The sequence below is a fragment of the Dipodomys ordii genome, unplaced genomic scaffold (genome assembly GCF_000151885.1).
Source record: "Dipodomys ordii isolate 6190 unplaced genomic scaffold, Dord_2.0 Scaffold195, whole genome shotgun sequence".
NCBI lineage: Eukaryota > Metazoa > Chordata > Mammalia > Rodentia > Heteromyidae > Dipodomys > Dipodomys ordii.
The window spans coordinates 2,369,676-2,392,944 of NW_012267411.1; the positions used below are offsets into that span (position 1 = coordinate 2,369,676).

Below are 23,269 nucleotides of genomic sequence, written 5' to 3' on the forward strand. Positions count from 1 at the left end.
CAGTTCAAAGCCAGCCTGGGCAGGGGAGTCTGTGAGATTCTTATCTCCAATTAACCACCAGAAAACCAGAAGTGGCGCTGTGGTTTAAGTGGTAGATTGCTAGCCTTGAGCTGAAGAGCTGAGGGACAGTACTCAGGCCCAGTGTGCAAGCCCCAGGACTGACAAAAACAACAACAACAACAACAACAAACCAAACCAAACCAAAAAAACAACCCCCCCCCGCCCCCGCTGAAACATATTTTTAAGGCAATGCAGTTTATCAGGAAGAGTGTACTAGCTGGAATTTTTAAATTTCGACTTTATCAAGGTGATACATACATATGATTTAAAAATGTCACACAAGTTGGGTGCAAGGCCTGTAGTCCAAGCTATACAGGAGGCTGAAATCTGAGGATCTTACTTCAAAGACAGTCTGAGCAGAAAAGTTCCTGAGACTAGCAAAAAGCCAGAAGTAGTGGTGCAGTTCAAGTGTTAGAGGGCTACCCTTGAATGAAGCAAGTTCAAGGCCCTGAATTCAAGCATTGGCAAAAAAGTAAAAATAAAATAACATAAAATAAATTGCACACCACAAGCAATCTTGAGATTGAGTTACCCCACCTTATCCCTTCTTACATACAGCCCTACTCCTGGACACCATGTCTGTCTTCTATTAATTTCCATTTTTATTACATTATTACTTCATTAGTCTAAATATCCCTGTTATTTATTAATTTTATTTATTTATTTATTATTTATTTATTTATTTTTGTCCGGTCATGAGCCTGAACTCTGGGCCTGGACACTATCCCTCAGCTCTTCAGCTCAAGGCTAGTGCTTTACCACTTGAGCCACAGCGCCACTTCCGGCTTTTTTCTTTTTGCTTATGTGGTGCTGAGGAATTGAACTCAGGGCCTCAGGCATGCAAGGCAAGCGCTCTACCACTGAGCCACCTTCCCAGCCCCTTCCTATCATTTTTTAAATTTATTAATTTTAGACAATATCTGTTAAGTCTCCTCTACAGAAGTGAGGATCACTTTGGTTTCTCCTCACCTCTTTCTCCTCTGATTATGAGTTGGTTGCCTTATGAGTCTGAACAACCTTCATACTTTGCTCTTTTTCTTGTTTCCTCTCTGACTTCAGACAGACTCAATGCATCTTTATTTGAAGTTATGTTATTTTGTGACTGTTCCTTCCCCCATTCCCTTTTCACTTTAATATTTGGATGTAAGCTTAACTTGTGGGCTTGGGGATATATAGGTGTTAGAGTTATCTAGAGTTACCTAGCGCTTGTGGGCCCTAGGCTTGATCCTTAGCACCATTAAAAAAAAAAAAGTTTAGCCAGGCACCAGTGGCTCATGCCTATAATTCTAGCTATTCAGGAGGCTGAGATCCAAGGATCCTGGTTCTAAGCCAGATGGGGGAGGAAAACCAGTGAGACTATTATCTCCAATTAACCACCAAAAGCCAATAGTGGAGCTGTGGTTGAAGTGGTAGAGTACTAGTCTTGAACACAAAAGTTCAGAGTGCCAAGACCTTGAGTGCAAGCCCCAGGACTGGCACACACATGTGTGTAACATACACACACACACACACACACACTTGACTTTTCACAAGTCAATATGGGAGTTTCAACAGGTTGATTAATGAAAACCATTTTGAGAGAAATGAGAGGAATCTTGCTCTTCTTTCTGGAAAACTAGACTTATCCCAAATTATTTACTCATTTCCAATTATCTTTGGAGAAACCTTTTGAAACATTATCAATAAATGATTATCAGAAGTAGTTTAAGACCTCTGCTTTCTACATGCCTATCCATGGTCATTCATGCATTACAGATACAATGCTTTCCTTATAATATGATATATACTTACAAGGATATCTTCCTTACTGATGAACCAGGCCTCTTATCTCTGTATCGTTTTGACTTAACAGAGTGTCTCTCATAGAGTAGACCCTGTGCACTGTGGAATATATGTATTCCTCTATTATAAATTTTGACATAACAAGATTGTGTGCTCTTCTAATGGGTGAGGTGTCTTAAAAATATGTCTGAACATGAAAACATGTTACTGAACATCATTTCTCCCATGTCGTGTGTGTGTGTGTGTGTGTGTGTGTGTGTGTATGGAGCCTCTTGTTGGGGAAGAATGGATTGAGTGTCTCTATGGAGAGTCCTGCAGGCATTGTACCTCTTTATTTTTCCCCTGAGGACCTTCTCTGACCACCACAGTCCTCCCTGCTTATCCAGGAGCAGGCAGAACTAATGGTGCCTCACTCCCAGTTCTCCTAGGTCAATGGCTGATGAGAATTGGTGTATGATTATCATCTCTCTGGGATTAAGTTCCAACCACTCAAGTGATGATATTCTTGATAACTGCTGTGGTTTGAATGTGTTCCTCTAACGTTCTCATGTTGGAAACTTAAACCCCAAATTGACATGCTAAAAGGTACTTATGTGGAGAGTTCAGGGGGTAATTAGGATTAGGTGAGGTTGTGAAGGTGGGCACTAGGGACTTCACAAGGTGATGGAGACCCCAACTCCCATGTTTGTGCTGGATCTATCTTGTGTGATGCCCTCTGGAGTGATAAATGTGTTAAGAAGTTTCCACTAAATGTTCCTGCCATGTTCTTGGATTTCCCAGTGAGCTAAATAAACATATTCACTTTAAATAAGTGATCTTAGCCAGGTGCCGGTGGCTCATGCCTGTAATCCTAGCTAATCAGGAGGCTGAGATTTCAGGATTGTGGTTCAGAACAAGCCAGGGCAGGAAAGTCTATGAGACTCTTATCTCCAATAAACTACTCAGAAAAAGCCAGAAGTGGTGCTGTGGCTCAAGTGATAGAGCACTAACCTTGAGCACAAAGAGGCTCAGGAACAGCACATAGGCCCCAAGTTCAAGACCCAGGATGGGCACAAAAAAAAAGTGATCTTATCTCAAGTATTTAGTTAAAGCAACAGAAAATATTCTGAGATAATAACACACCTTTATTGGCTTCCCTCTTCCTTCCCATCTTGCTTTGCCCTTTCTCCACCTGTTTTCCAGTATTGCTTCCTGAACAAACCACTTAGAATTATGTCATGGCTTAAAGGGCTGCTTAGGTGCCAACCCAGTCTCTGACAATATTTTTATATCGCAAGTTGGACAGCCATCTCCTGTTCATGTCAGTGATTTCCTAAGAAACAGTCATTTGCCTCTTGCTGTGAGGCCAATGTCAATGAATAACCATACCCATTGTTGTCGGTAACATTTATGAGGGAATGGCTGCCAGCAGAGCCAGCCATGGCATTAAACAAGAAAATACTGTGAATCCTTTAAGGTGCAGGAAGAAAGTCACAAACTGGACTGTCCCAAATCCGCAGTTACATGTTGAGAGCAAGTGAACTGCTCTGTGACGCTACCTCTCCTCCCTCAACCCCAGAGTCCTGCAGAGGACCAACAGTTCTAATGTATTTTCTGAAATGTGCTTAACTTTCAGAGAGAGTAGCTTAGCCCCTGGGAGACTCCATTTAATATAATTTTGCAACAGAAAAGCTTCCTATTGCCTAATCTCATTAGCTCTGTTTTATGTATAGTAAATGGGTAAAAGCTGAGCTTGTGACTCAGTAATTGTGAATGCATAATTTTTTGACCACTTAGAGTGTAGAACAAAGAGGAGCTGTTTTTTTTTCTTTCATGTGTGCAAAGAGGAGGTCCAGAACTCCAGAACGAACCATTTACTGGAATAAAATATTGACATGACTTATCTTGAAGCAGCTACTACAGAACAGTGTGTAAGGGGAGGGGGCAGAAGGAAGTAACCAATAGCTTTATTTTTTCCCCTTCTTCTCTCCTAATAAGACTTTAGATGTAATCTTTATGGGTAACATCTGTAAGATATCCTTGCTCTCATGAATACTTTTTCTCAGTCTTGTTCCATTCATTCAGTAAACATTAATTGAGCATTTAAGATACATCAGGTATTGCTATAGTAGGAGATTCAATAGTGGACAAGAGAATAAATTCTAGCTCTCAAAAAGCTCATATGCAAATGTGCCCTGGGTCATAAATAAATATGCATGTAACACATCATGTAGTTTTACATGCTACAAGAAGACAGCTGTTATTTCAGAGCAGTTGCTCGGGGAAGATTCCCCTAGATGATATGAAGGAGCAGAGAGCAAGGAGACATGTGCTTTCTAGGTGGGGGCATCAGCAAAGGCCAGAGGACCAGTGGGGAAGCCATGGGATCTGGAGATAGGAGACAGAGCTGTAATTGGGTAGGGAAATTTCTATAGGACTCACAGGATATGATAAGGCAGTTTGAATTTACTCTTTATGCAATGGGAAGTCATTAAAGTGCGGGGGGGGGGAGGTAGGGATGAATGATGATTATGGTACAAAAAGGTTCACTATATCTCCGTGTGGGGACCAAGTTATAAGCTCAAAAATGGAGGCATGGAGGACAACTAGGAGGCAATGAAGTGATGTGAATGAGAGGTGATATTGTCAGGCTAGTTCTCGTGGAGGTGGTGAGATGGTTGAGATACAAGATGCATATTAAAGGCAGAGCAATTAGGATTTAGTTGGACTGAGTGGGGAGTGTGCTTGTGGTGTGCGGAGTGTGCTTGTGGTGTGCGGAGTGTGCTTGTGGTGTGCGGAGTGTGCTTGTGGTGTGGGAAAGCAGTGAGAGATTAGGATGTCTTCAAAGTTGATGGTCCATTTGGGGGAAAGTGAGATAGCTAAGCTTGGAGGGGAAAAAATAGGCCAGGAATAAGACATTCAAGATCAGGAATCCAGGGCCAGGGATGGTGGCTCACACCTGCAATCCTAGCTATGTGTAAGATATAGGCAGGAGAGTCATGTTCACAGACCAGCCCTAGGCAAAAAGTGCAAAACACTATCTGAACTATAACCAAGGAAAAATGGGGTGCTGGGGTTGGAGGCAGGAAGGTGTGGCTCAGCTGGTAGAGAGAGCCTGCCTAACAAGTACAAGGCTCCGAGTTCAAGCCCTCATACTGAAAAAAGCTTTCAGGAATTCAAGGGAAATCTGGGCCTGGGGGCCTATATTTAGGAGTCATCAGTTGTGCTTACAGTTTTTAAAACCATGAGTATAAGTGGGGCACTGGTGGCTCACACCTGTATTCTTAGCTACTCAGTAGGCTCATTTCTGAGAATCATAATTTGAAGCCAGGCCAGGCAGGAAAGCCCATGAGACTTTTAACTACCAAAGAACCCCCCCAAAACCTCCAATTAACTGCCAAAAAGCTGGAAGTGAAGCTGTAGCTCAAGTGGAAGCATAAAAGCTCTTGGACAGTGCTGAGGCCTTGAGTTCAAGTTCCAGCACTGATACATGCATGCACACACACACCCACACACACCCACCCACCAGGAGTCTGGGGGAAATTCACTCACTGAGGGCTGTTAGAAAGAGGAGGGGAGAGAAGCCCAAGGATTGAATGGACCCTTGCTAACATTTGAGGGAGCAGTAAAATGGTCTGGGAAGAGCAAAGAGGAGTTCCATCCCTCCTTCATCCACTGGGAAGCACATATTGAAAACCTCCAAATAGCAAATAAAATCCCTGGATCATCTGTGACTCCCTGATGCAGAGGGGAAAGGATAGTGTCTGGGCTCTTTTCTCACATACAGGGTTGCATTTACAAAAACTGTGAGCACTGATGTGGCTTACTTCCTTCTTCCTCTTCCCTCTCCCCTCTCCTCTGTCCTCCTCTTTCCTTCTTCAATTTCCCACTCTTCCTCCTTGGCTCTTCATTTGCTTTTTCTCCTTTATACTGATATTCTCTCTCTCTCTCTCTCTCTCTCTCTCTGTGTGTGTGTGTGTGTGTGTGTGTGTGTGTGTGTGTGCCAGTCCTAGGGCTTGAACTCAGGGCCTGGGCTCTGTATGGAGCTTTTGTGCTCAAGGCTAGCACAATATCACTTGTGCCATAACTCCATTTCCAGCTTTTTGTGGTTAACTGGAGATAAGAGTCTCATGGACCTTTCTGCCTGGGCTGGCTTCGAATAGAGATCCTCAGATCTCAACTTCCTGAGTAGCTAAGATTACAGGTGTGAGCCACCTAGTGCACAGCAAGATCAATACTCTTCCCCTGCCTGGGTCACAAGTGACATAGTTTTTCTTTAAATATCCATCCAACACACGTCGCTAATTGGAAATTTCATGAAAGCTGGCAAAATGTCAGAATGCAAATTCTCCTGAAAGGGGAATTTATTTGCTCACAGTTCAGTGTAAATTACTTTAATCAGATAATCAGCTAATTTTCATCCTAATAGTTGGTAGAGATCAGTCTGCACCATATTTTATTAAAAAAGTAAATCGCGCTAAGAATATAGCAGATTCTGAAGTGTTATCACCTGTCAGAGCCACTCAGAAAACTCACTCAATCTAGATTCCTGCATCCTGTCTGTTTAAATTCCAACTTGATAAGTCATGACTCTGACTGCAGGTGACCGGATTGAGGGAAGAGAATTGGATGGAACTTTGGGGACAGTGAGGCAATTCTGAGGAGGTCATGCCTGGGAAGTTGCTAAAAAGAAGACTTTTGAGGCAGCAGAGTGTAGGGTGTAGGGGAAGGAGAAACCAATCCAGAGCAGAAAGCAAGAGAAGGCACTTGAGCCCACTACAACATCAGGCTTCAGAGGCATACTAAGGAACTGAGGGCTTAGCAAGCACCAGGTACGGCATTGGGTAGAGCAAAGTCTAGACCCGATCTAATTAAATGCTTACTACTTCCTTCTCAGGGAATTCCTTAACTCTGTTTGCACCCTAAGACATCAGATCTGGAGGTAAGTCCTAGCTCAGCTTTTCTGCTGCTCAGTGGAAATTGATAGAACAAGGTGTGCAAACCCAAAGAGAAAGTTGTGACCGACTACCCAGGAAGGGGTAGTCAGGAATGAATTTTAGGACAAAGGGAGGTGCACACTTTCCTCTGGCCCCCTGGTGGCCACCAATCTGCTGTGCACGAAATCCTGGAGAGTATATCCATCTGAAGAAATGAAGTCATTGTGCAGAGGAGGGAGATGGGAAAAGACTCTTAAGATATCATGTTTTCCACCTAGTATCTGAACCATTCCAGGAAGTTCCTGGGGGAGCCCCGTCCTTCAGCTTTCATCAAAATGACACATTACACACTAATTTCTGAACTACAGGCCACAACCTTGTAACCAGAGCCACACATACCTTCCTTCTAACCCTTTAGGTTGGAAAACAGGCTTCATTTTCTTTAACCAGTAAAGGAAAGCTCTGGGGCTTCTGGACTCTACTAAGTCTGCTTCTATTTTTAACCGTCTGCCAATGCACTAGTGAGCTAAAAATAGAATTACTTGTAATACAATTCATCACATATCCAGCTGCCAGGAGGATGCTTAATTTAAGCTTCAGCCAAGATAAAATACCTTCAAGAAACACATCATTTCATGCAACTATTAATGTCAAATTTTAAAGAGTCCTCCAATAATGAGCTCTTTGATATATACCTTGGAAATGAGAGAACATCAATTCAACTGCTGTAAAAAGAGACCTTGGCAAAACTATCTTGCCACAGACTTGGCCTTAGTTGGAGAATGCTTTGGGAGCTGTGGTTTTTCACTTCAGATTCCTTTGGACCCTCTTATCTTTAGTACTTTATGGATATAAAGTCTGCCTTTATCTCTGGTCCTTAGTGCCTGACCATATTGGCGATCATTCAATATTTGACAATTTAACAATGAACACCAGAAAGCGAGTAGTAGGGCTTGAGGGTGGGGGCAGGTGAGTGGAGAGAGGAACGGTGGTTGAATATAGAGTACTCGGTGTACATAGGTGAAAATAGAACTAAATAATTTGAGGGAAGGGGTGGGGTTGGGATAGATGGGAGGAAAATGATAGAAAGGTGATGCTATGCTGACCAAGATGTGTTGTACTCTTAAATTGACAGGTTGAATTGAAACCCCTTGCTACAACTATTTAAAGATACTAAAAAATAAAGTTAATGAACAAAAATATATTTGAAATAAAGATGGAACCACTAGTTGGTTCTGAATAATCGTCCTGCCTCTTATTGTTTTTGTGGAGTTATTCATTTATTATTTTTTTTTGTTTTGTTGGTTGTGGAGCTTGAACTCAGGGCCTGGCTCTGTCCCTGAGCTCTATTTTGATCAAGGCTAGCACTCTACCACTTTAAGCCACAGCACCACTTTCGGTTTTCTTGTGGTTAATTGGAGATAAGAGTCTCATGGACTTCCCTGCCTGGGCTGGCTTTGAACTCTGATTCTCATATCTCAGCTTCCTGAGTAGCTAGGATTACAGCTGTGAGCCACCAGTGCCCAGATTTCATTTATTTCTTATTTATCATTTATTTTAAACAATCCTAAAAGACTTGTTAAAGGCTGAAAAAAATCCCATCTCTCTGTAGCAATTAACGTTTTCATCACTATTACACATATGGAAGAATTTGAAGCTCATGCTTTGAGATAATCTGTGAAGACTGTAGGAAGGTAGCATCAGCCAGGTAACATTTCTGCTATGATTTAATTCCCCCCAGTGGGTCTAATGACCAGAACTCAGGATTAAAACATTTTGAAGGAGTCAAGGAGTCATGGCGGTAAGAGCCTGGAACCTTGTAGCAAGTCAGAGTTGGGATTGATCTGGAAGCAGGAAAGGCACCATAGTGACTCACACTTGTAATTCTAGCTACGCAGGAGGCTGAGATCACATCCCCTTGGAAGCCAGGAAAGTCTGTGAGATATTTGTCTCCAATTGTTCACGAAGAAGCAAGAAGTGGAGCTGTGGCTAGCGTTGAGCAAAAGGAGCTCAAGGACACTGACCAGGCCCAGAAGTTCAAGCTTCAGGACTGGCCAAAAAGAAAAAAGGGTGTGAGAATTTGAGGGCCTTTCCGAGAAGTACTGGGCAGGATGTGGAGGAAAGACACCTTAAAGACTAAAGACAAATGTTCATTTCACAATTATGCCTGAAGTATACCCTATGGTAGGAAATATTTTCCTTATAAACTGAGGATGATTCATACCCCTCCCCACCATCCCCAGTTATCTTCTTATAGAGCTAGCAAACTGTTGAACTTTTATGTTGTGGAATTAGGTATGATTTTGTGTGAGTGTTGTGACTTGGAGAGCTTCTTGACATCTGATTCATGGGACAGGAGAAAGAATTATCTCCATGAAAAAAAGCGCTTCTTTTTAGGCCCAAGAATACTGTAAGGAAAAGGACACTAATCTCTCTCATCTCATTTTATAAAAGTGAAACATGAATTAAAGGAAATAAATTAGATTGCAATTATGAGTCATGATGAATTGTAGTATGAAGAGGAAATGCTCTTCAGTCCTGCTAATTGGCATCACTTGTGATTTGTCCAACTTAATTTCATATCTAGAGTGAAGTTAATATTTTGAACAGTCTAATAATAGAGACTTAGAGAAATGAAGCTAGAGCAGCTGACAACTAAAAATAGATGACATTTCTTGGGAGTCCTACTATATGTCTGCGTTTACTTCATATTCAGCCCAAGATAGTGTTCATGCCAATGAGGGAGGATTACCCACCACCTTCCACGGAGAATCTCCACGTGCCTCCTGGACTGCCCTCTGTCCCTCAACTCCCCTGGAAACCACAATCACACAATCACTCCACCATTACACTCCGGGGACAACCAAGAATAGCTTTGTGCAACACAGGCTGCCAGCAGCCTTGCCTCTCACCCAGACATTTCCCCATCTATCAAGATGACGCTTGCTGTGTTCATGCACTCCCTTTGGAAATGCACACAGAAAGAAATAAAATACAAACAAGTATATGAACACATCCATATGCTGTCAAAACTTAGAGTTTTAAAGTTAATGTACTGATTTCCATTGTTTTCCTTAGTAGGAGCTCTTTCTACAGCTTTTTTTAAAAAATGTTTTTTTTATTTTTTGCTACTATGTAATTTATTATAATTATTAGTGATAATAATTGTGAAAATTATGAAATTCAATGTGCATTTCCTTACATGCTGTGCTTCACTCATAATCTCCTTTTAAATTTAATTTTTTTATTGTAAAGATACTGTACTGAGGGGTTATAGTTACATGAGTAAGGTAATGAGTACATTTCCTATCGAGCATTGTAAGCCCCTCCTCTTTTTTTTCCCCTACCATCCCTTTCCTCCCCACCTCTGCAATTCCACTCAAGTTGTAAAGTTCGTTTTCTACAGTGTCTTGTACATCTCATTGTTACAATGGGTCAACATGTAACGTTGTTTCAGCATAATTTTATTTTTTATCTTTTAAACATTTCTTTTATCTTTATTTTTGTCCATTTTGGGGCTTAAATGTAGGGTCTGGGTGCTGTTCTTAAGCTCTTTCACTCAAGGCTAACATTTTGAGCCACAGCTCTACTTCTGGTTTCCTGGTGGTTCACTGGAGATACGAGTCTTTGAATGGTTATTCTCAGATCTCAGCCTCTTGAGTTGCTAGTATTAGAGGTGTGAAGCACTGGCACCCAGCCCTTAGTATTATTATTTTTAATCTTTAAGTAGTTGTATAAAGGAGTTGCCATTCAACAAAGTAGCATATATACAATGCATTTTGATCAATCTCACTCTTTATATCATTCTACAGTTTTTCTTTTAAAACACTCTTACTAACACTGTATTTACTCAACACACACTCCTTTTAGGAAGCTGAACTGAAAACCAAATAATCCTGACAGAAATGTTTACATACACACACTCATACACACACTTTGCTTTCTTCTGAAAATTTAAGCAGCCTTACTAGTGCTTCAACCAGCACTAGCTATGAAAGGATTAGAATTCTTGTTGAGTATCTGAGTGGTAAAGGGAAACAGATTGAGCAGGAGAGGTGGTGAGATTGTTTTTAGAGAAGTCTGTTGATATAAGAGATGGCTCTCCAAATGGTTTGAAACTATTTCTAAGCTGTGTAGCCCTGGGTTGGCTACTTTTCTCTCTGTGCTCTGGGTAAAACCTGTACTTTGCAGTGGGTTTTCTTGTCTGTCTCTTCATGGTGCATGGTAGGTGATTTATGTTGTTGGGATAGGGAGGGAGATGTAACCCTATACCTTTCTTGGCTGGGCAAGAAATAAGCTAAGAAGGACAAAAATGATTCTAGACATGAGAAGGATTAAGAATGATAAAGGCTGGGAGGAAAGAATGGAGATGGGACTTTGAGAAAGAGAATATTGAGGATAAAATCAAGAATAAAGCTAGTTTAAAAATGGGTTTCAAGCTCCTTCTGCTCAGCTTCTGCGTCAGTGGCAGGGGATTCTGTAGCTGCTACAGGCCGGGAAGCATGCCACCGAGATCCGAGGTCCGCAAGCGGAAGAACAGAAGGCTGAAAGGCCAAAGCAGCAGCCCAGGCTGAGATTGAACAGTACCGCCTGCAGAGGGAGAAAGAGTTCAAGGCCAAGGAAGCTGCGGCATTGGGATCCCAGTTGAAGCAGTTGAAGCAGTGAGGTGGAGAAGGAGACCAAGGAAAAGATGACCATCCTCCAGAACAGGGAGGAAGTTCTAGAAAACCTCTTGGTCTTGGTGTGTGACATCCAGCCAGAAATCCACGAGAATTACCGCATCAATGGATAGGACAAGAGAAGCACTTTTGCACAGGTTGGTGCGGTAGAGGCTCTTCTGGACTGTGGAGTGATAGCAAAGCTCCAGTTCTGTTCTATGAGAAACATTACATTATGTCTGTATGCTGTAGTAGGTCCTTCCACTTTTTGCAGAGTAGCCAGTCTAGCTTCTTTGTTTAACGTTAATATTTATCCAAAGGTTCATCTTTATACCTCTGATTTCTTAGGGGTTTAATGAGTATCTGTTGTCTATTTTCCTATGCCTTTCAGCTGAAGCAATGTGCGAGTACCACCTTTTTCTCTTAGATCTTAATAGGATCAAACAAAAAATTATAATTCTTTGAAGAAAGAAAGGGATTAACTAATTTTTTCCCCTTACACTTTCTTAAAGGTCAGGGGCTTTATCTATGAAAAAGTAGTATGTCGTTATTTGTAACTTGTACAAAGCAGCAGCCAGCCTTAAAAGATTCCATTCTGCCTAAGTGCTAGAACATTGAATACTAATGTACTTTTTTGGGGCTGATGTTGGTTTACCTTAATCAAAATGACTAGATGATAGGACTTAAGAACTTACTACATGTTACTTGGTGTACGGATAATCATTTAAGTGTAAAACCTTGTCATGTAAAAAAATGGGTTTGATTTTCTTTTCTTGAGGGGAACTACATCTGTCAGGATCAGCCCTGCTCAGCAATTGATGAGAGATGCCTGCTCCATGGCTGCTTGGTTTAGCCTACTGCAATGACTGCTCTCAGATCCATGGAGTTCAGTGCCTGAATCTCCCGTGGTGGAAAGGGAAGAAGGAGCAGGACAGAAAGGATGGGAAATTGGCTGACAGTCTAAGAACTAGGCTCAGACCCAGGCTCACCCAATGACTGTGTGAGGCTAGCCAGTGAACTGTGTTCTCACCCCTTCAATTCAGACAGCACACCCTACTGTGAACCATGTCGTGAGATCCAAGTGGGATAATCAGTGGAGACTCTCTGACACATAGCAGGAGCTCAATAAATGCAGTTTCCTTTTTGCTACATCCTGATCACAACTGTTCTGAAGCAGTTCCTGACTGAAGAGACAAGACAAAACACATATTTATAGACAGATTGATTCGTTGTTAGTAAATTAACTGTGCTGCTGTTTGCAACAGGTCAGTATTTTTTTTGTCATGGTGCTTGAGTTTAGGGCCTGGGTGTTGTTTTTGTTTTTGTTTTGTTTTTCCTCAAGATTAATGCTCTACCACTTCAAGCCACAGCATTTGGAGCCACAGCTCCACTTCTGGTTTTCTGGTGGTTAAGGGGAGATCATAAGACCATATAAGAGGAGGCTAAGTGAAATGAACATCAAAATATGGACACAAGAGCTTTTTCCTTGTTGTCGTGGTTTTTAATGTGCTATGTGATTTTTTTGTTTCTTTTGTATGTTCTTCCTCCTATGGTATATCCCCTATTGTCACTGTATTTGAGTTTGGTACCCTGTATCCTATATATACATTTAGATATTTTGGGGAGGGGAAGGGGAATAACAAAATGCTGAAACAAGGACACAGGATGACCCATTGCAACAATGATACAAGACACTATGTTGGAAATAAACTTTACAACTTTGTGGGGAGAGGAGTAGGGGAGATGGGGGAGGGAAGGGATAGCAGGAGAAAAACAAAGAAGGGGTAACAATGTTTAACAAGAAGTGTAGTCATTATCTTACTCATATGACTGTTCTGCATCTTTACAATAAAATAAAATTTAAAAAAAAATCTCTCATGGACTTTTCTGCCTGGGCTGGCTTTGAATTGTGACCCTCAGATCTTAGCCTCTTGAGTATATAGGATTATAGGTGTGAGCCAGTGCCTGGCTTATATTTGACATTTTAAAAGATTTACTTTAAAAAATGAGTAACAGATACCAAAACACAACTAGGTAGAAGTAGCAAGTTTTAGTGATTTCCAGCACCATAGGGTGACAATAGTTCTCAATAATCTATTGTATAACACGAATAGCTAGAAGAGGAGTTCAGAGGCTCTAAACACAAAGGATGATGAAATGGGAATGTGATTCTGAAATATAAATATATATACATCTATGTGTATAAATTGCATTTTACCACCTAAGTATGTAAAATTACTATGTGTTGATTGAAATATTAAAAAAATAGCTACACACCAGTGGCTCACGACTGGAATCTTACTACTCAGGAAGCTGAGATCTGAGGATCATGGCTTAAGTCAGTCTAAACAGAAAGTTTTTGAGGCTTTTATCTCCACCAAAAAGTTAGAATTGGAGCTGTAGCTTAAGTGATAGAGTGCCAGCGTTGAGTGAAAGATTAAGGTAGAACATGAGACCCAGAGTTCAATCAAGTCACAGCTTTGGTATTAAAAAAATCTAAAAAAATGCTTTAAGAAGATGCATACACAGATTATGTATAATTATGACACTATCTCATTTTCAGAATTGCAGAAATTAATATGAAAAATGCTGAGTGTGGTGGTAGATGCCTGTAATCTCAGCAGGCAGAGAGACAGGAAGATCTTGAGCTTGCTGCACAGTGAGGCCTTATCTTTTTTTTTTTTTTTCTTTTAGAAGGATTAGGATGTAGTGCAGTGGTAGAGCACTTGCCAAGAAAAGCATAAGGACTTGGGCTTGATTCCCAGCATAAATAAGTAAATAAATAAACACAAGACAGTCAGTTTTGTTTGCCCAGAATAAAATTCAATAGTCAAGTAACTATTGATATGTCTCCAACAGAAAATTGGTCTTCACTCCCTCATTTTTTCTGGTGATGCTCTAGCACTTGAGCCACACCTCCAGCCCTCCTCCCACTAATTTTGCATGGCTCACTTTGGGTTTTGAGATGGTAAGTTCAATGGATGTCAAGGAATGCAATTTTTAAAATATGCTTTGGAATCAATACAACAAAACCACTGCTATTCTCAATGTCTTTTGTGGATAGAGATTCAGGCAGCATCACTAATTAGATAAAGATTTCTACACAATTACAGCATCCTTTCAGCTCTGTGTGTCTGGGGTCTGCACCAGTGATGGCTTAGAGTTATTTATAGACCTGACTCTCAGTTACCAGTGCCTTCCTAGGCATTCTATTCTAGACTGTGTTAAACCATGAGGGTGAATAGTCAACAAGAGGGGGCTCTTCTCCCATTTCTGACACCAGCAGTGTGAAGTGTGTGGGTGGGTGGTGACCTCCTGTACTTCCTTATAAAATGAATGTCAATAAGCTGATCTACTTCTCTGTGATTGTAAGGGTGTGTGGAAGGTTTTGGATACAGATCCTTGAAAAACTGACAAATGGTTGTACAGCTTTGAACTTCCCAGAGGTGAAAGACAGCTGAGCTTTAAGGCCCGGCAAGCCCAGCAGCTAGACTAGCCTTGAGGGCCTTCATGTTTGAGGTCAGAGAAAGTAGAGCTCAGACTATATCAATGTAGGCTTGATCAAGTGATTGACATCTGAGAATCTCAACTCTGAAAAAGTACCTTGGAGACTGTAACCTCCCCCACCCCCAAGAAGCAGTGAAGATTGTGAGACTAGTTTAAAGGTGCTTAGAAGTAGGGAAGCTCTGGATCTGAGTTCTGCAAGGTCCCTGTAGAAGTTCATTTTATAACAATTCAATTGCACACAATTTAGAGGGTCTGGGGTTTTAACTAACTTTGTTTGAAACCTCCAGCCAAATGCAAGGGGATAGTTTTTCTAGCTGACAGGACTATGGCACTTTTTGAAAATTGTATTTGAGTTTTAAACTCAAAGGAGATGACATTTGGAGAATATTTTCTATCTCTGAATTAGTTTATCTCCTTTTATTTCTTGATCTGGAGATGGGAAAGAGGATTCTGCAGCTGCTCTTGCAGATGGAGCTCTAACCTGTTTCCTGAAGGAATGAGAACCTGGTTGCTTTTTTAGCAGCCAGGCAGTAAGTCCAGTCCAGAGTTGTACAAACCCCTGCAGATCCTTCCTCAACTGTGAGGGGTGCCAGCACCCACTCTAGGCACCAATCAAAAGCCTGCCTGATTCCATATCTTAGCTATGGTAAATAATGCTGCGATAAACATAGTCATGCTGGTAGCTTTAGTGTGGTCTTGTTTGTGGTCATTTGGGTAATGCCCAAAACTGTGATTGCTGGGTCATCGGGGAGCTCTATGTGGAGTCTTTTGAGGAACCTCCATACTACTTTCCAAAGTGGTTGAATAAGTTTACACTCCCACCAACAATGCAGTAAGGTTCCCTTCTGTCTGCATCCCCTCCAGCATCTGTTGATATTAAAATTCTTGATTCTAGCCATTCTAACTGTGGAATCTCAATGTTGTTTTGATTTGCATTTCTTTTATGGCTAGAGAGGTTGAGCATTTCTTCATATGTCTATTGGCCATTCTTATTTCCTCTTCAGAGAAGTTTCTCTTTAAGTCTTTAGCCCACTTATTTATTGAGCAGTTGTTTCTTTGAGGATTTGTTGTTGGGGGATTTAATTTTTTTGAGTTCCAAGTATATTTTAGATATGAGACCCTTGTCTGTTGTATGGCTAGTGAAGATCTTCACCCGTGGGCTTTCTTTTGATCTTTCTAGCTATGTCCTTTGCCATGCAGAAGCTCTGCAGCTTCATGCAGTCCCATTTGTTCAACTTTTCTTTGATTTGTTGTATTTCTGGGTCTCTATTAAGAAAATTTCAGCTGGTGCCAAGGAGACCTAGGGTTTCTCCAAGGTTCTGGAACCAACCCAGTTGCCCCTCAGTAGCTGAATGGATCAAGAAAATGTGATACACACACACACACACACACACACACAACGGAATCCTACATCTCCATCAGAAAGAATGACATCGCCCTATTTGTTAGGAAATGGAAGAACTTGGAAAAAATTATTTTAAGTAAAGTAAGCCAGGCCCAAAGAAACATAGGTCCCATGGTTTTCCTTATTTGCAATAACTAGTATATGTCTGGGACAAGTAGAAAAGGGTCAAAAGCTATGTACACATGACCAGATAAGATGAAGTTAAGTGAAATAAACCCCAAGATAGGGACACAAGTGGTCTTTTCTTTCTTTCTATTGTTTTTAATGTATTTATAAGGTACCATGTGATTTTTTTTTGCTTTGTATGTCTCTCCCCCGTGGTATAACCCCTGTTTACACTGTATTTGATGTTGGTATAATTTGGGGAAGGAAAGGGAAAAATTGTTTAAATAAGGATACAAGTTGACCAATTGCAACAATGATACTATGTTGAAAAATGAACTTTAAATTTAGGGGTGCGGTGGGGTGTAGTTATGGAGGTGGGAGGGAAGGGATGGTAGAGGAAAAACAAAGGAGGAGGCAACAATGCTTGATAAGAAATGTACTCATTACCTTGCTCATGTAACTGTAACCCTTCTGTACAGTATTTTCACAATAAAAAACAAACAAACAAAAACAAACAAACAAAAAAAGCCTGCCTGACAGAGACAGTTTGTGGGGAGATTGTCTAAAAAGGAAAGAGTTAGGGTCCTTCTCTGAGCTTCTCCAAGATCCTCTTTTACTCATGTTTGAACACTGTGTAAGCCCAGGATTTCTACCATTAATTTAGCTTCTCTCAGAATCACCTTTACTAAGATATGCTTGAGCATGAAGATAGGATTGTCAAGAAACAGCCATGGAAATAACATTTCTCTTTCCCTCCCTTCCTCCCTCTTTTTTTCTTTCCCTCCCTCTCTCCTTCCTTCTTACTTTTCTTTCTTTCTCTCTTTCTTTTTTCTTTCCTTCTTTCTTTTCTTTCTTTCCTTCTTTCTCTTTCTTCCTTCTTTCTTTCTTTTTCTTTCTTTTGTGGTGGGACTTGAACTCAGGACCTGGGCACTGTCCCTGAGGTCTTTTGCTCAAGACTAGCACTCTACCACTTTGAGCCACAGCTCCACTTTTAAATTTTTTTAAATTTATTTTTTGACTAGTTAATTGGAGAAAAGAGTCTTTGGGCAGAAAAGACTTTTCTGCCCAAGCTGACTGCAAACGATGATCTTCAGATCTTTTAGCCTCCTGAGTAGCTAGGATTTCAGGTGTGAGCCACCAGCATCTGGCAACATTTCTTTTCTTTATTTTTTATCAGTTACAAAAACTGTTTTCAGGGACACTGCCCATTATGCCACTTTAGCATTTTACATGAAAGGAAGTTCCTTCCAGGAGAAATTTATTTTAGTATTCATTTCTAGGAACATATCCTCTTCCTTTTTCCCTGAGAGAATAGAACATTGCTTCTTTTCCAATAATGAGAATTGTATTGATGCCAAGAAGCTCAGACCCACATTTACTGTACAGTTACTAGAGTGACTTCTATGATTAGTGTATTTGAAGTATGCTTGATTCTTTGCTTTTGACTTTTCTCTATTTTATTAACCATTTGTGTATTGTGTGTGTGTGAGTGTGCATGCATGCGCACTAGTCCTGAGGCTTGAATCAGGGCCTGGGTACTATCCCTGAGCTTCTTTGGCTCAAGGCTAGTGCTCCACCACTTGAGCCACAGCTTTTTCTGAGTAGTTTATTGGAGATAAGAGTCTCATGGAACCAAAATCCTCAGATCTCAGCTTACTGATTAGCTAGGATTACCGACATGAGCCACCAGTGCCCAGCTGTATCATTAATTTTATTAAAGATAATACAGGAATAAACATATACATATATACTAGACATACACACACGCTTTCTTGAGGTCAGATCCTTTCCTTGGAATTACATCTTTCTGTCAGATGGAAGCATATGGATGGTAATATTTAAGATGTATGTTTATTCCAATGCTTTATATTTTTTAAATAAGTTTTTTATTGTGAAAATACTGTCCAGAGGGGTTACAATCACATGAGCAAGGTAATGAGTACATTTCTTATCAAGCATTGTTACCTCCTTTGTTTTTCCCCTACCCAACACTTTATCTTTAAAATAATATTTTCTAATGTCTCTCTCTGGGATATGTCTTAAATCTAAATCATATCCTTGAATCATTTATGGTCTCTCTCAAGTTTAAGTATAATACCACCTTGCCCCATTTTTACAATCAAGGGTATCAAACAGAATCATGAACGCCCTTTGCATTGAGACTATTGCCTATGAACTCTGGTTCAGCTTTTGGCTCACAACTGGCACTAACACTTCACCTATGCCTCTGCTTCTGGCTTATTGCTGGTTATTTGGAGAAAAGAGTCTCGGATTTGACTGTCCAGGTTGGCTTTGAACCATAATCCTCAGGTATCTGCCTCCTGAGTAGCTATTAGTGCTGGGCTACAATGAGACTCTGAAAATTCTGCCCCCACCCCTAATTTACAAATCAGTGTTGTTGGATGATGTAGCAAGGAATAGTGTAGGAAGAGACTAAAAAAAATCAAGCATTTTTGCCTGATGCTTTCTGATTGCTTCTCCTGATCTCTCTCTACTCTCCTGGCTCACATCTTTCTTCATCTGTCTGTCTGCCCCAGGAGGAGACCATTTGAAACTGGATTACTTGGGCTTTTTTGCCTTCAGGCTTCAGCCAGAAGGAAACCAACAGGAAGATGGAGGAGAGAAAGAGAATGAGGTTAGGGTATTTTTTGTTCCCCAGGGCCACAGGTTAGAGGATGTATCCTTTCACAGGAATCCAGGGCTCCTGTCAGATGGCCTTTCTTCTTTCCAGTTTTTTGTGTTTTTTTTTTAATTTTTTTAATTGTGAAAATACTGTACAGAGGGGTTACAATTACATGGGCAAGATAATGAGTACATTTCTTATCAAGCATTGTAGCCTCCACCTTTGTTTCCCCTTCCCATCCCATCCTCTTCCCGCCCCTCCACCCAATCCGGAAGGGAAAAAACAAATCGTTTAAATAGGGATACAGGTGGACCCAATTGTAACAATGAGATGTAAAAGTTGTTATGTCAAAAACGAACTTTTTTTGTGTTTTCTTTAGGTAACCTCTTCTTCCTCTTTTCTACAGGAAGCCTCTTCATGCGTGGTTCTCCTTAGTTGTGTGAATGATGTCAATAGATATTTCACTGAATTTCCCTAGGTTATTCTTTTATTTTTACTTCTGTCAGGGTCTGACAGAGACAGGCAAAACCCTACAATAACTCCATGAGGTAGATATTATTGCTCACTTTACAGATGGTGAAAATGGTTAAATATAAATAGTAAGTAATATGGCTAAGTAACAAACCCAGAACTATCTTAAGCCCCTCTGATCAGTTTTATCTCCTCTTAGGTAAAGTTGTTTCTCTGTTTTTTTTTTGTTTTTTGTTTTTTGTTTTTTGTATTGAGGATTAAACTGAGGGCCTGTACTTGCTAGGTAGGTGCTCTACCACTTGTGCCACATCTCAAGTGATACTAATTTTGCTCACTTCTTTGCTCACATCCATACGAAAACACAATATAATACAACTAACATAAACTAAAATTATTTGGCTTATGCGATATTGAAATAAAACCATTATTAATAGTGGGGTGTAATGACTGTAAAAGGGGTGTTATTTTAGGGGAGAATCAGTAGGAGAGTGAAAGAAGAAGGTGAGTATGATTGAAGTACATTACAGATGTTGAAAATAACATAATGAAATCCATTTAAAATTGTAAATTTTACAAGGTTACATTGTAAAGAAATATGTATATGTCAAAATGAAATCTCCCTGTACAATATCAAATGCAAGTAGAAAAAAGCCCCGTGAGATGTAGGATTTATCTACTATATCCTTCCTATCATTTCTCTTTTCTTTTTGTACAGCAACAAATATGTATAAATAGCACCGAATTGCATGTGACAGGGGAAAGTACAAGATTGTCAGAGAAAAGCCTGAGCCAGCATTGCCTTTGGTAATTATGTAGATAACACTGTCCAGAAAAGAATTTAAAATGAAGAAGATTAAATTTTCCTGTCAGCTTCATCTGGATTCTTAGAATACTATATGTGTCTCTGTTGGACCTGGAGACAGAGGAGATTCAGGGTTATTTAAATATTTGATTTAATTTTTCTAGTTCTTAGCAAGAACAAAGTGAAATTCCAGAAGAGAGCATCATTCACTGGCAGAGCTTGGAACATTTCTCAATATTTTACATCCTAGGCATCAATTATACCTCTTAATACTTGTGATACATGTAGCTACCATTTAACGTATTTGGAATGGGCTCTATTGCTCACTCAGAGTGAGTAGTCAAAAATACCTGATGCTTGTATGAAGAGGCAGTCAGAAGAAGGGGTTAATTGTGTGTGTGTGTGTGTGTGTGTGTGTGTCCACCCTGGGGCTTGGCCACTGTCCTTGAGCTTTTGTGCCAGTGTTCTACCACTTGAGCCATAGCTCCACTTCTGACATTTTGGTGGTTAATTGGAGATAAGAGTCTCATGGACTTTCCTGCCTGGGCTGGTTTCAAACCATGATCCTCAGATCTCAGCCTCCTGAGTAGATAGGATTACTAGTTTGAGCCACTGGCACCCATGATCTCTCCTGCCTCCAAAGCCCCTACTTTCTTTTTAAAGTAATTTCAGCATTGAGAAGAAAGAACAGAAAGTTGCATAAACCTGTCCTCATACTTACAGAGCTTCCTCTACCACCAGCCTTCCTTGCCAGTGCACCAGACGTGTTATATGTGACAAAGTTCCACTGTCAGCCAGAGCTCACACTCCTAACATTGTCTACTGTATAGGTTTGGACACATTTATAGCGATGTGTTTCTCATCATTACAGTACAGTAAGGGTTTCACTGCCCTAGAAATGTGTCCATTCATCTGATTTATATATTTTCAATGCAGGAAATACAATCACTTTAAAAAGAAGGTAAACAAGAAGCACAGAAGTAGAAGGGTGAGGAACAGATCTTGTTTTAGGCAGGGTCTCACTTATATAGTTCAGGATAGCCTTAAACTCACTATGTAGTTCAGACTGAACTTGAACTCATGACCCTCTTGCTTCAGTCTTCTGAGTGCTGGGATTAGAGGCATGTGTTACCATACCTGGCATTAAAAAAAATAAAATCTTGGAGAAAAGTTAACAATCAAAAAATAAAATAAATCTTGATAGTGAATATGTGAGAAAAGAAGGATAGAAATGGAGGGTGTAGGTAATAGTTTGGGGGCACATTTATAGGCAGTAGGAACAGAGCAATGAAAACTCTTTGGTGTGGAGGAAAAAGAAAGTAATTGATGGACTCTAATTTCCAGAGATAGCAGACTATGGAGGAAGAGGAGGCTGTGGGATAGAAAAAGAATATGGACAGAAAGGAGACCATTCAAGTTGAAAACGAAAGCGTTTGAAGTGAGAGAAAAAAAACTTGGAGCTGTTATTGGATAGAGTTTGCTTCTGCAGAGGTTTTGGTGGGATACGTAGGTGTGGGTGAAAAGGAGGCTTGCAGCCACTTCTTGAAGGGACATGAAATAGCTGAATAAATGACCAGAGTGTGCTGTGGAGTGTGTTAAAGGCATGAAGGTATGGCAGATACACCACTGTGTTTAGGATCTCTGTGTAGCCATGTTCAGCTGCTAGGAAGGAAAGTGGAAAGCAGACAGAGTGTTTGTTGGTGGTAGTTCCTGGACCAAGGGTTTTTCATGGTGGGAAAACAGTTTGGGTTGCTGACAAATTGAGGATCTAAGAGGAAGGGGCCGAGAGGTCTGTCAATTGTAGTTTGCTGTAAGAGCCTAACCTGTCTCCACACTACAGACTGCAACTGAGCCCCTACGCAGTCTTCCTCCCAAGGAAGCCCTGCAGCACCTGCAATGTTTGAGGAGCTGAGGGAAACGCCGACAGGTAGATTGATTGTGTGGGAGGAGTCGTCTGCTCTGCCTCCATCAGGGGAACTCTAAAGGATCCTCAGGATGTCTTTATTTTTTTATCTTTTGGTACTGGTCCTGGGGCTTGAACTCAGGAGGTAGATGCTGTCACAGAGCTGTTTTTTTTTTTTTTTTCTTAAGGCTAGCACTCTACTACTTGAGCCACAGTGCCACTTCTGGCTCCTCCCCTTTCTCCATGTATATTTTTTATTGTAAAAGTACTGTACAGAGGGGTTACATGAGTAGTGTAATGAGTACATTTCCTATTGAGTATTGTTACCGCCTCCTTTGTTTTTCCCCTACATCCCTTCCCTTCCCACCTCCCCAATTCCTCCCTCCCCTCCCAAAGTTGTAAAGTTTGGTTTTAACATTCTCTTGTATGTCTCATTGTTACAATGGGTTAACCTATATCCTTATTTCAGCATTTTGTTATTTCCCTTCCCCTCCCCAAATTAGAAAAATGTATATATAAGATACAGGACACAGGAATCAGATACAGTGAAAACAGGGGTTATACCATGGGGGAAGAACATACAAAAGAAACAAAAAAATCACATAGTGCATTATAAGTACCTTAACAACAATAGCAAGAAAGAAAAAACCCCTTGTGTCCTTGTCTTGGGGTTCATTTCGCTTAACATCATCTTATATGATCATATGTACATATGACCTTTTTTGCTTGTCCTAGACATGTACTAGTTATTGCAAATAAGGGAAACCATGGGAACTATGTTTCTTTGGGCCTGGCTTACTTCACTTAATATAATTTTTTCTAAGTCTTTCCATTTCCTAACAAGCGGGGTAATATCATTCTTTCTGACAGAAGCATAGAATTCCATTGGTATCTCTATATATCTATCTATATATTGATTTGCATTTCTTTTATGGCTAGAGAAGATAAGCATTTCTTCATGTATCTAATGGCCATTCTTATTTCCTCTTCAGAGAAGTCTCTCTTTAAGTTTAGCCCACTTATTTATTGGGCAGTTG

The 23,269-nt window shown here is 40.5% G+C and overlaps 1 protein-coding gene and 1 pseudogene across 2 annotated transcripts in view; one reads left to right on the top strand and one right to left on the bottom strand.

Annotated features, from left to right (window-relative positions):
• Lhfpl3 (lipoma HMGIC fusion partner-like 3) overlaps positions 1–23,269 on the bottom strand; it is a 481,936-nt gene that overhangs the window by 12,406 nt on the left and 446,261 nt on the right. The window lies entirely within an intron of this gene.
• Positions 8,554–11,550, top strand: LOC105999642 (annotated as a pseudogene).